This window comes from Rhodamnia argentea, chromosome 3 (genome assembly GCF_020921035.1).
Source record: "Rhodamnia argentea isolate NSW1041297 chromosome 3, ASM2092103v1, whole genome shotgun sequence".
Taxonomy (NCBI): domain Eukaryota; kingdom Viridiplantae; phylum Streptophyta; class Magnoliopsida; order Myrtales; family Myrtaceae; genus Rhodamnia; species Rhodamnia argentea.
In genome coordinates this window covers 8324019-8337295 of record NC_063152.1, presented here as the reverse complement: position 1 = coordinate 8337295, position 13277 = coordinate 8324019, and the positions used below count along the sequence as shown (strand labels likewise).

Here is a 13277-nt window from a genome sequence, read left to right as displayed (position 1 = left end):
CCTTAGTTTTCCAGGAAATAATTTTAAACGGGAATGATAAAGTAGAACTTTTTGTCCAATTGAAAATTGTTCCCTAGAAATTATTTGGTCATGAAATTTCTTTGTCTTTTCCTAGTAAATTCGGGAGCTCTCATACGCATCAATTCTAATCTCCTTGAGCTCCCGCAATTGTAATTTCCTATGTTCACCAGCCTGATCCATCTTCATGTTGCATTGCTTGATAGCCCAATAAGCGCGGTGCTCTAACTCCACGGGGAGGTGACAAGGCTTACCAAAACCAAGACGATATGGAGACATGCATATAGGGGTCTTGTAGGCTGTACGATAAGCCCATAGTGCGTCATCCAACCGTAAACTCCAGTCTTTTCTATTTGGATTGACTAGATTTAATTTCTCTGTTCGACACTTCGGCTTGTCCACTCGTCTGTGGCTGGTAGGCGGTGGAGGTGCGATGAGTTACAGCATATTTGGTGAAGAGTGCTTCCATGATGTGATTGTAGAAATGAGTCCTCTATCACCGATAGTTGCCCTTGGCGTTTCGAACCTAGCAAAGATGTGAGTTTTGACAAAATCTGCAAAAGTCTTGGCATTGTCGGTTTATGTAGCCTTGGCTTCCACCCATTTAGAAACATAATCTACAGCAAGCAGAATATAAGTATGGCCAAATAAAGGTGGAAAAGGACCCATAAAATCAATACCCCATACATCAACTATTTCACAAACAAGAACAAGAGTGAGTGGCATTTGATTTCTATGTCCTAAACTACCAATTCTTTGACAATTAGCACAGGACTTACGGAACATATAAGCATCACGAAATAAAGAAGGTCAATACATCCCACACTCTAATACTTTGCGTGCTATTCTCTTGGGTCCAAAATGACCTCCACAAGCATAAGAATGACAAAATTTCAGAATTGACTCAACCTCTACCTCAAAAACACATCGCCTAATAACTTGGTTAGAACAATATTTCTACAAATAAGGATCATCCCATACATAATACTTAGCATCCCTCTTTATCTTATCCTTTTCGGACCTGGTTAATTCATTAGGGAAGATACCAGCTACTAGGTAATTTACAATATCAGCATACCAGGGAGTTGTACTCTGCACAAAAAATAAATACTCATTGGGAAAGTCATCTTGCAAAGGCTATGCTTCTTCGACGACAGGTAATCAACTAAGATGGTGAGCAACCCTATTTTCAGACCCCTTTTTATCTCTTATCTCCAAATTGAATTCTTGTAACAAGAGAATCCATCCGATTAGCCTCGGTTTTGCCTCCTTCTTCTTGAGTAAGAATTTCAATGTTGCATGATCGAAATAAACAATCACTTTAGTGCCCAATAAATAAGAACGGAATTTTTCTAAAGCAAATACAATAGCTAAAAGTTCTTTTTCCGTCATGGAGTAATTGCATTGAGCACTATCTAGTGTCCTTGAGGCATAGTAAATGACATGTGGATTCTTCTCAATTCGCTGTCCCAAAACTGCGCCCACGGCTCTATTGCTTGCGTCACACATGATCTCAAAAGAGCAATTCCGGTTTGGCGGCTAGATAATTGGTGCGAAAACCAACATCTCTTTAAGAGTATCAAAAGCTGCCTTGCGCTCTTCATTGAACTCAAATGGGACATCTTTTTGCAACATTGGACACAAGGGTTGAGTGATCTTGGAAAAATCCTTGATGAAGCGCCTACAAAAACCTGCATGTCCAAGAAAAGAACGCACCTCCCGCATACTCGCGGGGTAAGACATGGATTTAATAACATCTATTTTAGCTTTCTCTACTTCAATTCCTTTAGCAGACACAATATGTCCCAAAATTAACCCTTGATCGACCATAAAGTGACATTTTTCATAATTCAACACAAGATTAGACTCCAAACACCTTTTCAAGACTTTTGTAAGATTAGCCAGGCACTCATCAAAATAATTTCCATAAAAAGTGAAATCATCCATAAATACTTCTATGCAATTTTCAATATAATCAGAAAATATGCTAACCATACACCTTTGGAAAGTGGCTCGGGCATTACAAAGCCCAAATGACATTCTCCAGTAAGCAAAAGTTCCAAACGGGCAGGTGAACGTTGTCTTTTCTTGATCTTTGGGTGCAACTGGAATTTGGTAGAAAATTGAATATCCATCAAGACAACAATAATGAGTTCTACCAGCCAACCGTTCAAGCATTTGATCAATAAATGGAAGAGGAAAATGACCTTTTCTAGTTGATGCATTTAATTTTCTATAATCTACACAAACCCGCCACCCGTTTTGAACTCGGGTGGGCACCAACTCACCATCTATATTCTCAATCACCGTTATACCTGTTTTCTTGGGTACTACCCGAACCGGGCTTACCCATTTGCTAACCGAAATCGGATAAATCATGCCAACATCTAATAATTTCAAAATTTCTTTCTTTACAACTTCCATCATAGGTGGATTCAAATGCCTTTGAGCCTCCCTAATAGGCTTGCTGTTTTCTTCCAATAGGACTCTATGCATGCATGTAGATGGACTTATTCCTTTTATATCTGCAATTGTCCATCCTACAGCCCCTTTATGTTCTTTTAACACTTCAGTCAACTCTTCCTCTTTCCCCTTGCTGAGTTTATTTGAGATGATCACTGGGAGGGTATCCCCTTCATCTAAAAATGCATACTTCAAATGGTTGGGCCGCGGCTTTAATTCCAATTTAGGAGGCTGCAAAACAGAAGGTAAAAGAGTGGTGTGAGATGTGGGCAAGTCTATAAAAGGACTAGAACTTACCTTAGGCTTAAGTGCCTCCAATTCATACACCACTTCTTGCAATTCATCATCAATTAAAAACTTTCTTTCAACCTTACCAATACTGTCCGGACTTACACTTTTGCAAAGTGCAACCATCAACTTATCATCCTCACTTAACCCAAATGTCTTTTGAGTTAATGGTTCAATAATGTCAATGCTGAAAACACAAGATACATCATCGGGATATTTCATGGCATCATAAACATTAAATTTAATTATCTCACCATCAAATTTCATAGTTAATGTACCATCATGCACATTGATCTTTGCTCTAGCAGTACTAAGGAAAGGTCTTCCTAGCAGAATATCGGAAGAGTTTGAGGATTTATCATCCTCCATATCTAAAACAAAGAAGTCTACAGGAAAAATCAGACCATTGACCTGAACTAACACATCCTCTAACACACCTTTGGGGTAAACAATTGACCTATCAGCAAGTTGAATTACTATCCTAGTTTCTTTTAATGGACCAGCATTTAAAGAAGAATAAATGGACCATGGCATCACATTAATTGAAGCTCCCGGATCACACATAGCCCTTTTTATTCCAATATTCCCAATAGTGCAAGATATAGCAAACATACCTTGGTCTTTGCATTTGGGGGGTAATAATTTTTTTTGAAGAACAAGAGATACATTTTCCCCCACACTTACCTTCTCATATCCGGTCAACTTTTTCTTATTAGTGCACAACTCTTTAAGAAATTTTGCGTACTCGGGTATTTGCTTAATTACATCAAGCAATGGTATATTTACCTCTACCTTTAGAATGTTTCAAGAATTTCTTCCTTCTCCTTTTCTTTCTTTGATTTGGCTAATCTTTCCGGAAAAGGGGGTTTGGTCTCTAAAATTTTGGGCTCCTCAAGTATAGACTTCTCAGGCTGCTCTGTCTGTTTCTTAACTACCACCTCTGTTTCTTTTTCTAATGTCAACCCGTGCCCACGTCTTTTTCCAGCAACAAGTTCAAGCTCTTTTCCACTTCTCAAGGTAATTGCGCTCGCGTTTTCTTTTGGGTTCACTATTGTTTGGGAAGGCAATTTTCCTTTGAGACTCCAACTTGCTTAGGGATGTTGCCAATTGGCTAACTTGATTCTCCAAATTTTGTATGCTCGCCCTTGTCTCCTATTGAAATTGTTGAGTGTTAGTTGCAAAAGACTTGACTATATCTTCAAGGGACATTCTTGGTTTTGAAGAATTTTGTTGCGGTGGGGCTGATGGTCTTTCTTGGAATTGTTGGAAATTTTGCGCTCTAGATCCATAACTAAAGTTAGGGCGATCTCTCCATCCTGGATTGTATATATTTGAGTATTGATAATACTTTCTTTGTGGTAGGCTAGGAAAATTCCCAACGGCATTTGCTTGTTCAGGATTATCATCTTGCAAAGTGGGACACATATCCGTAGGATGACCGGTATAAGCGCAAATCCCACACACTTTAGCTTGTTGTGCATTCCCTACAACCAAATTTTGAACCAAAGAGGTTAGTTGATTGATTTTGCTCTCAAGGGAAGATGCATTTAACTCATTAACCATTCTTGAGGGTTCTTGGCGAGACCCAAATTGCTGAGAATTGGCAGCCATGGTAGAAATTAAATCACAGGCAGCTTGGGGTGTTTTGTTGATAATGGCTCCTCCATTGGCGGCATCCATCATCTTCCTCTCCATGGACAATAATCCTTCATAAAAATACTAAAGAAGGGCATGATCTGGAATTCCGTGTTGGGGACAGCTTGCACACAATCTTTTAAATCTTTCCCAATAGTCATGGAAAGTCTTTGTATCCCGTTGTTTAATCCCACAAATTCCTGTTCTAATTCCAGCGGCTCGGGAGGCGGGAAAGAACTTGTCAAGAAAAATATTTACCATGCCTGTCCATGAAGTAATAGTCCCGGGAGGTAGATAAAATAGCCATTCCTTGGCTGCATCGCCTAGCGAAAATGGAAAGGCTCTCGGCTTTAATTTGCTCTTCCGTTACTCCTTGTGGTTTCATGGTGGAACAAATTGCGTGAAATTCTTTAAGATGTTTATGAGGATCTTCATTCTCTAGTCCACGAAAAGTGGGTAGCAAGTGGATTAAACCCGATTTCAACTCGAATGGAGCCTCCAAATTTGGGTAAGTGATGCACAAAGGCTGTTGATTGACTAGAGGGTCTAGTAATTCTCTCAAAGTCCTATTTTCTTCAGCCATCTTTTCTTCTTGATCAGATTCGCTGGAAGAATAAGACGATTCAGGGGGTGATTCGTCTTTAGGCGCTGAAATTGTAGATGAAGACGCTTGTTTTCTTAATTTTGCTTCTTTTCTTAACCTCTTAGCAGTCTTCTCTATCTCAATATCATACTGGAGTTCACCCGTACGATTAGACCTAGTCATCAAAGAACAAAATCAATTAAAATCAGTCCCCGACAACGGCGCCAAAAATTTGGTGCTGGTCGATCCACCAAATATAATTCCTATTCTCTAAATCGCAAATAAATTGTACTTAGGGTGAGCAGAGTCGAATCCACAGAGACCGACAAATTGTTAATTCTTTGAAGACCAAGTAGACAATAAAAGTGAAATTAAAAAGGGGGGTTTATGCAGAATATACTTAAATAAAATAAGCAAATAGAAATAAATAAATAGAAATCAGATTATGTAACATCTAGCAAAGGTAATCTCATTCAAGTTCGGAAGTTGATCATGTAGTCAAATGAATAATTTCAAACACCGCAATAGACTGGTTATGGTTGTTGAAACGTTTCTAACAACCTAATCTTTCCTTAATATTAGATTAACCGGATGCGCGCCTATGATTAATCTCTTATTAATGAATAACCCCGACACGCGCCAAGGATTCAATTCGCTAATAGCATGAAAGACGAGAAATACCCAACCCTAGCCAATAAATCACATGCGTAACTTATTCAAGCTAGACCATATATTCTCATAATACTACCCGAAAATATGGTTTTAATCAAGTTATATTATCTGCCACTATCATTAAAACACCTAAACAATTACGGGTTTGGGTATTTCAATTGGCAACTATTACCCCGTCAATTGCACAACGAGATCTTATTATAACAATTAACCAAGCAATGGTAAACAATAAAATAGAGAATATATAAATACTGCAGAAATTAAGAAAGAGAATTAAGTTTAGATCTCACAACTTGAATGAACTTGAACCTTGACAAACCTTTGCTAGATTAAAGAGGAGTTAGCCACACATGGCAAAAGAGAAAAATAATATACTTCTGAATTTTCTGGAGCAAAGTCTGTCTTCCCCTCTTGCGTTCAACCTCTTAAATAAAAAAGAAAGCCTAAAAAAAAGAAATTCTATCCAATATGGAAAGAGAGAAAAAGTAGGCAAAAACATCTCCCTAATATCCCTAATTAAAAGTTCTATTTAAGTACAAAAATCCTCCACAATCAGATCTGAAAAATATGAAAATAAATGACCAAATCACGTCCCCAAATTCTGCACCAGCTTTGCATCCGTGCGACCTTAAGGCGCGGGCACGGCTCTTTGCACAAAATCTGGAAAATGGATCTTTTATATGCAGAATCCCAACCAATAGCTCAAAAACTCAGCAAAAGCGTCCAAAATCTTCACGATTGCATCATTCACCATTACCTAACCACAATGCATAAGAACAAATAAATTTCACTCTATTTATTCGAATATTTGTCCAAAATACCATCAAATATAATCAAAATATAAATCAAATATACGCATCATCAATCATCTGATCTCCTGCTAGTTAGTTTATCTGTGCATTTTTTTTCTGATAACTGAGTTTTCATCCTCATCCTTAGCTTGTCAGCAGTAAAAGTACCATAGGAAAGTAGAGTTTCGCTTTACACATTGAATCCAAGGAGTGGAATTTGGTAGTCTAAATAAGTCTCAAACTGCTCTTAGGCTCTAATAATGCTATTGGCAGGTCAAGAGTTAGAATATGATTCACTGATACAAAGACTGACGCATGCAATTATGAGGGAATATACCAAAATCAAAGCGGGCAATAAACTTTTTCCTTTTAAAACTGAGAACATATCTCTACACCTGCTAATTACAACATCAATGCAGAAACATTCTCTCTCCACACCTCCATGTCCAGTTCTCTGAAAGCTCAAACTTAGATCAAGTTCAAATTCAAACCAATGATTAACGACCTATAAATTCTATTATACACTTATACTAGAGATTGCCAACTATTAAATCAGAATCAAATTCGATTTTACTTCACACTTTCCAGCCACTTAATGTTAGTAATCCATATCACTGAATATGATACGTTCGTATAAGAATTCAACATCAGGATGTCTGAAAGATATGCCGTGTCTCAAGACATGCGAAGCATAACTTACTATAACAAATTTATCTAATCACCCTCCAAGAATGTCTCTGAGATGCTTAAAACACAATAATTTATCAGAGGAAGGCTAAATGCAAAGGTCATAATGTGCACCTGCAGATGATTGAGGACAACCAGCTGAAGTTCTTTTCCAGCACCACAAACAACTTTTGATACACGCTTCCTACCCTATCAATGAACAAACTAGCAGACTAAGATTATAAAAACCAACCAAAAAAAAAAAAAAAAAACACCAAAAGTCCTATAGCAAGACCAGAGCTTAAAAAACCAGCCGTACCACTTCACCCAGAGAACTAAGAAGAAACTGATGGACTGCCTGACTGGTCCTAGCACCACCTAGAAGACTCAAAAATTCGTCCTGAGGAGAAGAGTCAAGACCTACATAAGCAAACAGAAACAGTTAAATGAAGAAAAATGAAAAGCCATCTACTGCTCTGTACTAACAGTACCACTTACCATGGTCATTAATAAGGTTTGATAACAAATCAAACTTCTCGTGGAATATATTCATGGCATCAGCCCTCTGCTTATTCATGACTGATAATGATGTCCGGATGACATGAAGTAAATCTTCGATGTTGGAAGCCTGTTGAGCAACTTGATGAAGTTCATTTTCACTGCAGACAGGAAGCATTCAGCCGATAAAGATTCTCAGAAACCTGTTCTCATTCTGTTTGGGAATAAAACAGACCAGAAAGTGTGTTTGGTAACACTTCAAAAGCAGTTGATGAAAGGAAAACTAATCGTAGAATCAAGATTTAAAACTGAAGATGACTGTGTTCTCGATCCACATGCAAACATGGAGGTTTGGAATAACTGAGCATTATTTTTTATTGTGATGGAACACGAGCATGTTCTCACAATTTTCATCCCTTACAGCATATATCATTGGTACTCAACAAGTTTTCTGTCAAAAAAACATTGAACACAGTTTCTATGAAGATGAATACTAAAAATGTTAAATAAAACTAAGCAGGCCTATAATGGTTGAGAACAAAAATGACGTGTGAATCATGCGACAATGTTTAAAATTTTGCAACAATAACTACCGCATTTTTGTCCCATCACTGTCAACATCTAAACGTCATCAATTACTAGAGGTTTCTATTGAAAGATGGTATGATACTTAAAGGGTCGAGTGAAACCTTAAGCATGAACATAATTATTCAGGCTTCAAAGTATGAGGCATCATGTTGTTCAGCTTATAGTGACTCTTGAAAGTCAACTTGGGCATTTAAAATTATCAGAAGGATAGTTCTTCTATCATGCAAATTTAGAGTTATTTCTAAGAAAAATACTTCAAAATTGCTCTGTCAATTATTGGTTTTGTTTTAAGGAGGATGATAATATCCAGAGTCAATATGAGTTATACTTTCTGTAAAACCAAACAAAGTTGATACCTTTGAAACAAATATCAGTGCACACAAACAATCCTAATGTAATCATGATATCGAGTACAATCACTGGTACGTAAACGAGAACAGAAGTCTAGACCCAAAAAAAAAAAAAATGAGAACAGAAGTTTCACCTAAAATTTGAACAACACTAAATCCAAGTGCAAGTTTACCTCTTTTGGAATATTGAGGTATCAAGCACTAAGCAATGGAAGCCATGCATGCTATCTCCAACCATTTGACCCCCTCTTGATTCAACAATGTCTTCAACAAGTTCTCCTGAGCATGCAATCATTTGACAACAACCTTGCCATCAGGACGCCAGCATAATGATGTTATACACTTACCTGGAGTAAATTAGAATAGTTAAGAGAAGCCAGTATTGACGACACACAATGAAATGTGCAAAGAAAAGTCGGTTCATACAGAAAAAAAAAAACACCAGAAAGAAAGAATGAATAATTTGTTCAGAATAAAATTAATAGACGAAGAGGAAATATAGAGAACACACATAAACCAAGAAAATGAAAATCACAATTTTTGAAGTGAGCAAAGCGTGGTAACATTACAATATAATTGAGAGGGACATTGGTCGCTTGATATGGTATTTCTTGGTGCTAGTAGGTCATCTAAAGCCAGGCCATCTATACGTTTTTGGCAGCCTCCAATCCATTATCTCAATCCAAAAATGAATCTTGTTGTTCAGCTTTAGAAGCTCAAGGTGGAGTGGATCCACGAAAGTAGACTTCAGGCAAGGATCATGAGTGTACTAGCATCTACAACTTAGGATCTCAACAGAAACTATTCAAGGATTGGTTAAAGTACTACGGTGCACTCAACAACATGTTTTCCATATCCAGAAAACAATCTGACATGCGAAGCATTCAGATGGTTCTAGAGAAAAAATACCTCCTCTTTAAATTTTTCCAGTGAGAATAGATAGCAAAAACTACCAAGGCTAGGCATCTAATCCTAAGCCCTTATGAATTTGAATTACCAAGTCGTATGAGAACTTAACATACTTGGATGCAGGTCCCCCTACCTCCTAGTCTCTTTGTTTTCTCCAATTCACCCCTCCATCCCTGACCAGATTGTCATACCAGTATGCAGCATAGCTTGAGATATATCCTATACGCAAGTAAGTTAAATTTCCAACGGCGGACTTGCGTAATCCGAAATGCCCCTCCGTAATCAGAAGAAGACAAAGTAACTTCAAGTAATACAAAATGTGAGGAACTTTTCAGACTATACTCTACATTTTAGCAATAAAAAATCTGAGGAATTTTCCAGCCTATACTAGATCTCTCCTAGTAGGAAACGCTCAATCAGCACAAGAAGAGGAAGAAGAGAAGCCATAACTAATACTACATTGTGAGAGTCACCATCACAAATCGAAGAAAAACTATATAGATGCCTGACGACATTGAGATGGAATGCTGCAGGGGCTAAATCTGCCAACTCCATGCGGGCATCAAGCATTTCTGCATCTGACATAGCTAGTCTATCTAGCATTAATGACATCCCTTCTTTATTTTCATGGACGCTTTAACTGGTATACCGAAAAGGGTAACAAGATGGAAAAACAAGAGTATGGTACACTTCCGGTTGGTCTAGATGACTGTCTGTTAAGTTATGGGTAAACTCCCCTAAGGCACCAACCTTGTCTAGAAGCTGATAGGAATGTATGGCTGCTACTATTAAAAGTCCCTCCATTTAACCGATATCAGCTTGGAATTCTTTACTGGAAACTAAGTCGTCTCTAGATTTCCACTTGTATCACCATCATTGACTCTTCATTTTTCTGGAAAACACCATTTCCTTGGTTCAGCTCCATCCTCTCATCTAGTTCAACGTGGTTTCTCATGTAGACTTTCAAGCACTCCTGTATTCGTCCAATTCTCCATCGAATGCAATTTGAACTACATTAGCAGTTACAGTGGTTCATATGGGAAAAAAAAGGAAGCGTAGCACATTTAGGAAAAGCAAAATTTATAAACGATATAAGGCCAATGACTCAAAGGGCACAGCAAGCCATCGTTGAAGAAACGAATACACTGATAAAAAAGAAGGGAAAAAAAAAAGGAGAGAGAGAACTTTCTCGATTCAAAGCAATTACCAGGAGAGATTGTCCACAGCCTCTGCCAATTGAAGCGATGCAGCATCACCTTCGAGTCCTCCGTGACCATGGCCAGCAAATCCTTCTCCGGGTTCCACTCCGCCATCTTCACCTGCCAATCGAAAATCGAGCAAACCTCACAAAACCGAGTCGGAACAATCGAATCCACCTGCCCATTAGGTCGCAAAAGAAGGCCAGGACCCGAACCTGAGAAGCCAGCGGTTTGTCGAACTGAAGCTGAAACGGAAGAACACGCCGCGACCCTTCGTCGGTCTCCATAGCTAAGAAAAAAATGCTTCGGAGGCAGCCGAAAAACGCAGCACCAGCTGCTGGAGCAAACAGCGAGGACTGTACACAAGCGCCGGTGGCCAATGCGAACTGAGTGAAGGGTAGAGCTCGAAAACCCTAGAAGAAAGCTCAATGCAAATTGCTACCGAGGGAACGGAGGCACGATGGAAGAGCTAGACGAAGGATGGAAGAGCTAGAGAGTGACGAAGTCCACTGGAGTCAACAGAATTTGTAGAGAGAATTGCAGAAGCGGAACAGGCGGGAGGGAAAATGAGGAAAGAGGGAGAGACTAATGGGCGGGCCGAACCGGGCCGGATCGGGCTATATGCCGGACCGAACTTGTCGTCCGGGCTCGCTTTCATCATCAAGAAACATATGTGATTTCGTTTCGGAACGGGTCGGGTTACCAAAGTGTTGTGTTTTACTTGCAGTGGTCACTTTCTCATGCATCGGTTATCAAATTGATCAAAATGGATTTTCCAGTTAGGCAATCCCTTGCGCATGGTGGGAGAAATAATACGGCAAGAAAAGGCGTTCAAAGAGTACATGAATCTTCCTAAAATTCAATTGGTTATCGAATGCAACCATCGATTTCACGACGATCGCTCTAGTTAATGACAAGGAACGAGATAAATTATCAGGTATTTGTTTTCGAAAATGAAGTTGGCAGTTGGATTCTAATAACGCATTTTCATCATGAGAAAATGATGTAAATAGTCACTATTGTTGAATGTTCAATTTTAATTCTTCCATCTGCTCAAATGACTAATTAGACATCATTTAATGATGTCGATTATTATATGTCGAGCCGGACATGTAAAAATAATGAGGTAGAGTTTATTTGAGGACAACAATCACTTTGAAATATTTAGACACTATTTGATGATATATGTTCTATAATGGAGATTATCATATTATGAGGCTGATTATCATATACAAAGATGAAAACCCAGGTGAATAATCCACGTGCAATCTATTTTTTATCCACTGTTCAAATTGAACGGATCGGAAGCCACGTGAGTAAATTTCATTAAATTTTGAATTAACGAAATGATGATACTGAATATTTTCATATAGCCAAGGGACTAAATTGAACATCTACCAATACGACAATATTGCATATTGAGCTAAAGTTCTTGAACCATTTGTATCATTTTTCCACTTCTCGAAACTCATCCAATTTAGAGTCAATTTCTTCTCCAAAACTAAACAGACCAAAATCGACTTAAACCCAGCAACAACCAGCATTATATTCCAGCAATAAAACCTCAAAATAAGTACAATATAATGCTGAAATGTTAAGATACAAGGAGGCAACCATGCCAAGATTTTTACGTGGAAAACACAATGCGGAAAAAAAAAATCACGGCCCGCTCAAAAACTTTCACTAATCATCAAGAACAGTAGACACGCAAAAGTTCTTCCCCGATTACACACCAGAGCTCAACGTCAATAATACAACAACATTTCATCATCACGAAAGTGGATTAATATAAATGGAGCAAGAAACTCTAAACCCGATCGGAGAAAACGAGAAATAATTTGGACAAGGTTTTCAACGAACAAAACCGATCAACTTGTAAATCTCGGTAACAAGAAGCTGAAATTTGAGTCACGACAATGTTCGACCTTCGGATCTAGGCCGGAAAGCCGCCGCCCCTTTTTCTTCTTCTCGTGCGTTCTTCTACGGGAACGCTTTCTCTCTCCATTCTTTCGCTCCACGATCAGGCTCTCCCTTTCTTTTTGCTTTTGACTTTTTGACCTGTTTTTTCGTTTTCTTTTATGCTATGTTAGCTGAACCCCACAAAGGGGCGGAACCAGCCAACAGACCTCCATCGTTCTAACGGCAAAATCGACACTAGTATGATCTCTACCTCGGACCGAATTGCTTCCACTTTAACATGAAGATCCAAGCCTGAATCACAAACAACTCTCTTTGAATAAAAAAGACTCCAAGTGGACCCTCGATACAAGTGTCAACTACGATACCAACTTAAGATACAACTTAAGATACAACCGTCCGATTAGCCGGTCATTATATCAGACGAGTTGGCTACATTTCAAGGATTTCATAAACATCTTGCGGGGTGAATTTCTTGTTGAGTAGTAATGAGGGTGACCTTGCTGCAATAGTATGAAAAACTTACTTCTACATCATCCACTGAAACCGTACCATCTTCAAATCCCAAGACAACTTATCTTGCCACCAGGACGAGCAAGCATAATGATCTCGTACATTTACCCGGAGTAGATTAGAATAATTATGAGAAACCAGTATTGACGACACAATGAATGTGCAAAGAAAACAACAGAGAGAGAAC

At 38.5% G+C, this 13277-nt stretch overlaps 2 pseudogenes; one reads left to right on the top strand and one right to left on the bottom strand.

Moving 5' to 3' along the window:
* LOC115728327 overlaps positions 1-11257 on the bottom strand; it is a 34053-nt pseudogene extending 22796 nt beyond the window's left edge.
* The window catches only part of LOC125314374, a 413124-nt pseudogene that overhangs the window by 337489 nt on the left and 62358 nt on the right, over positions 1-13277 (top strand).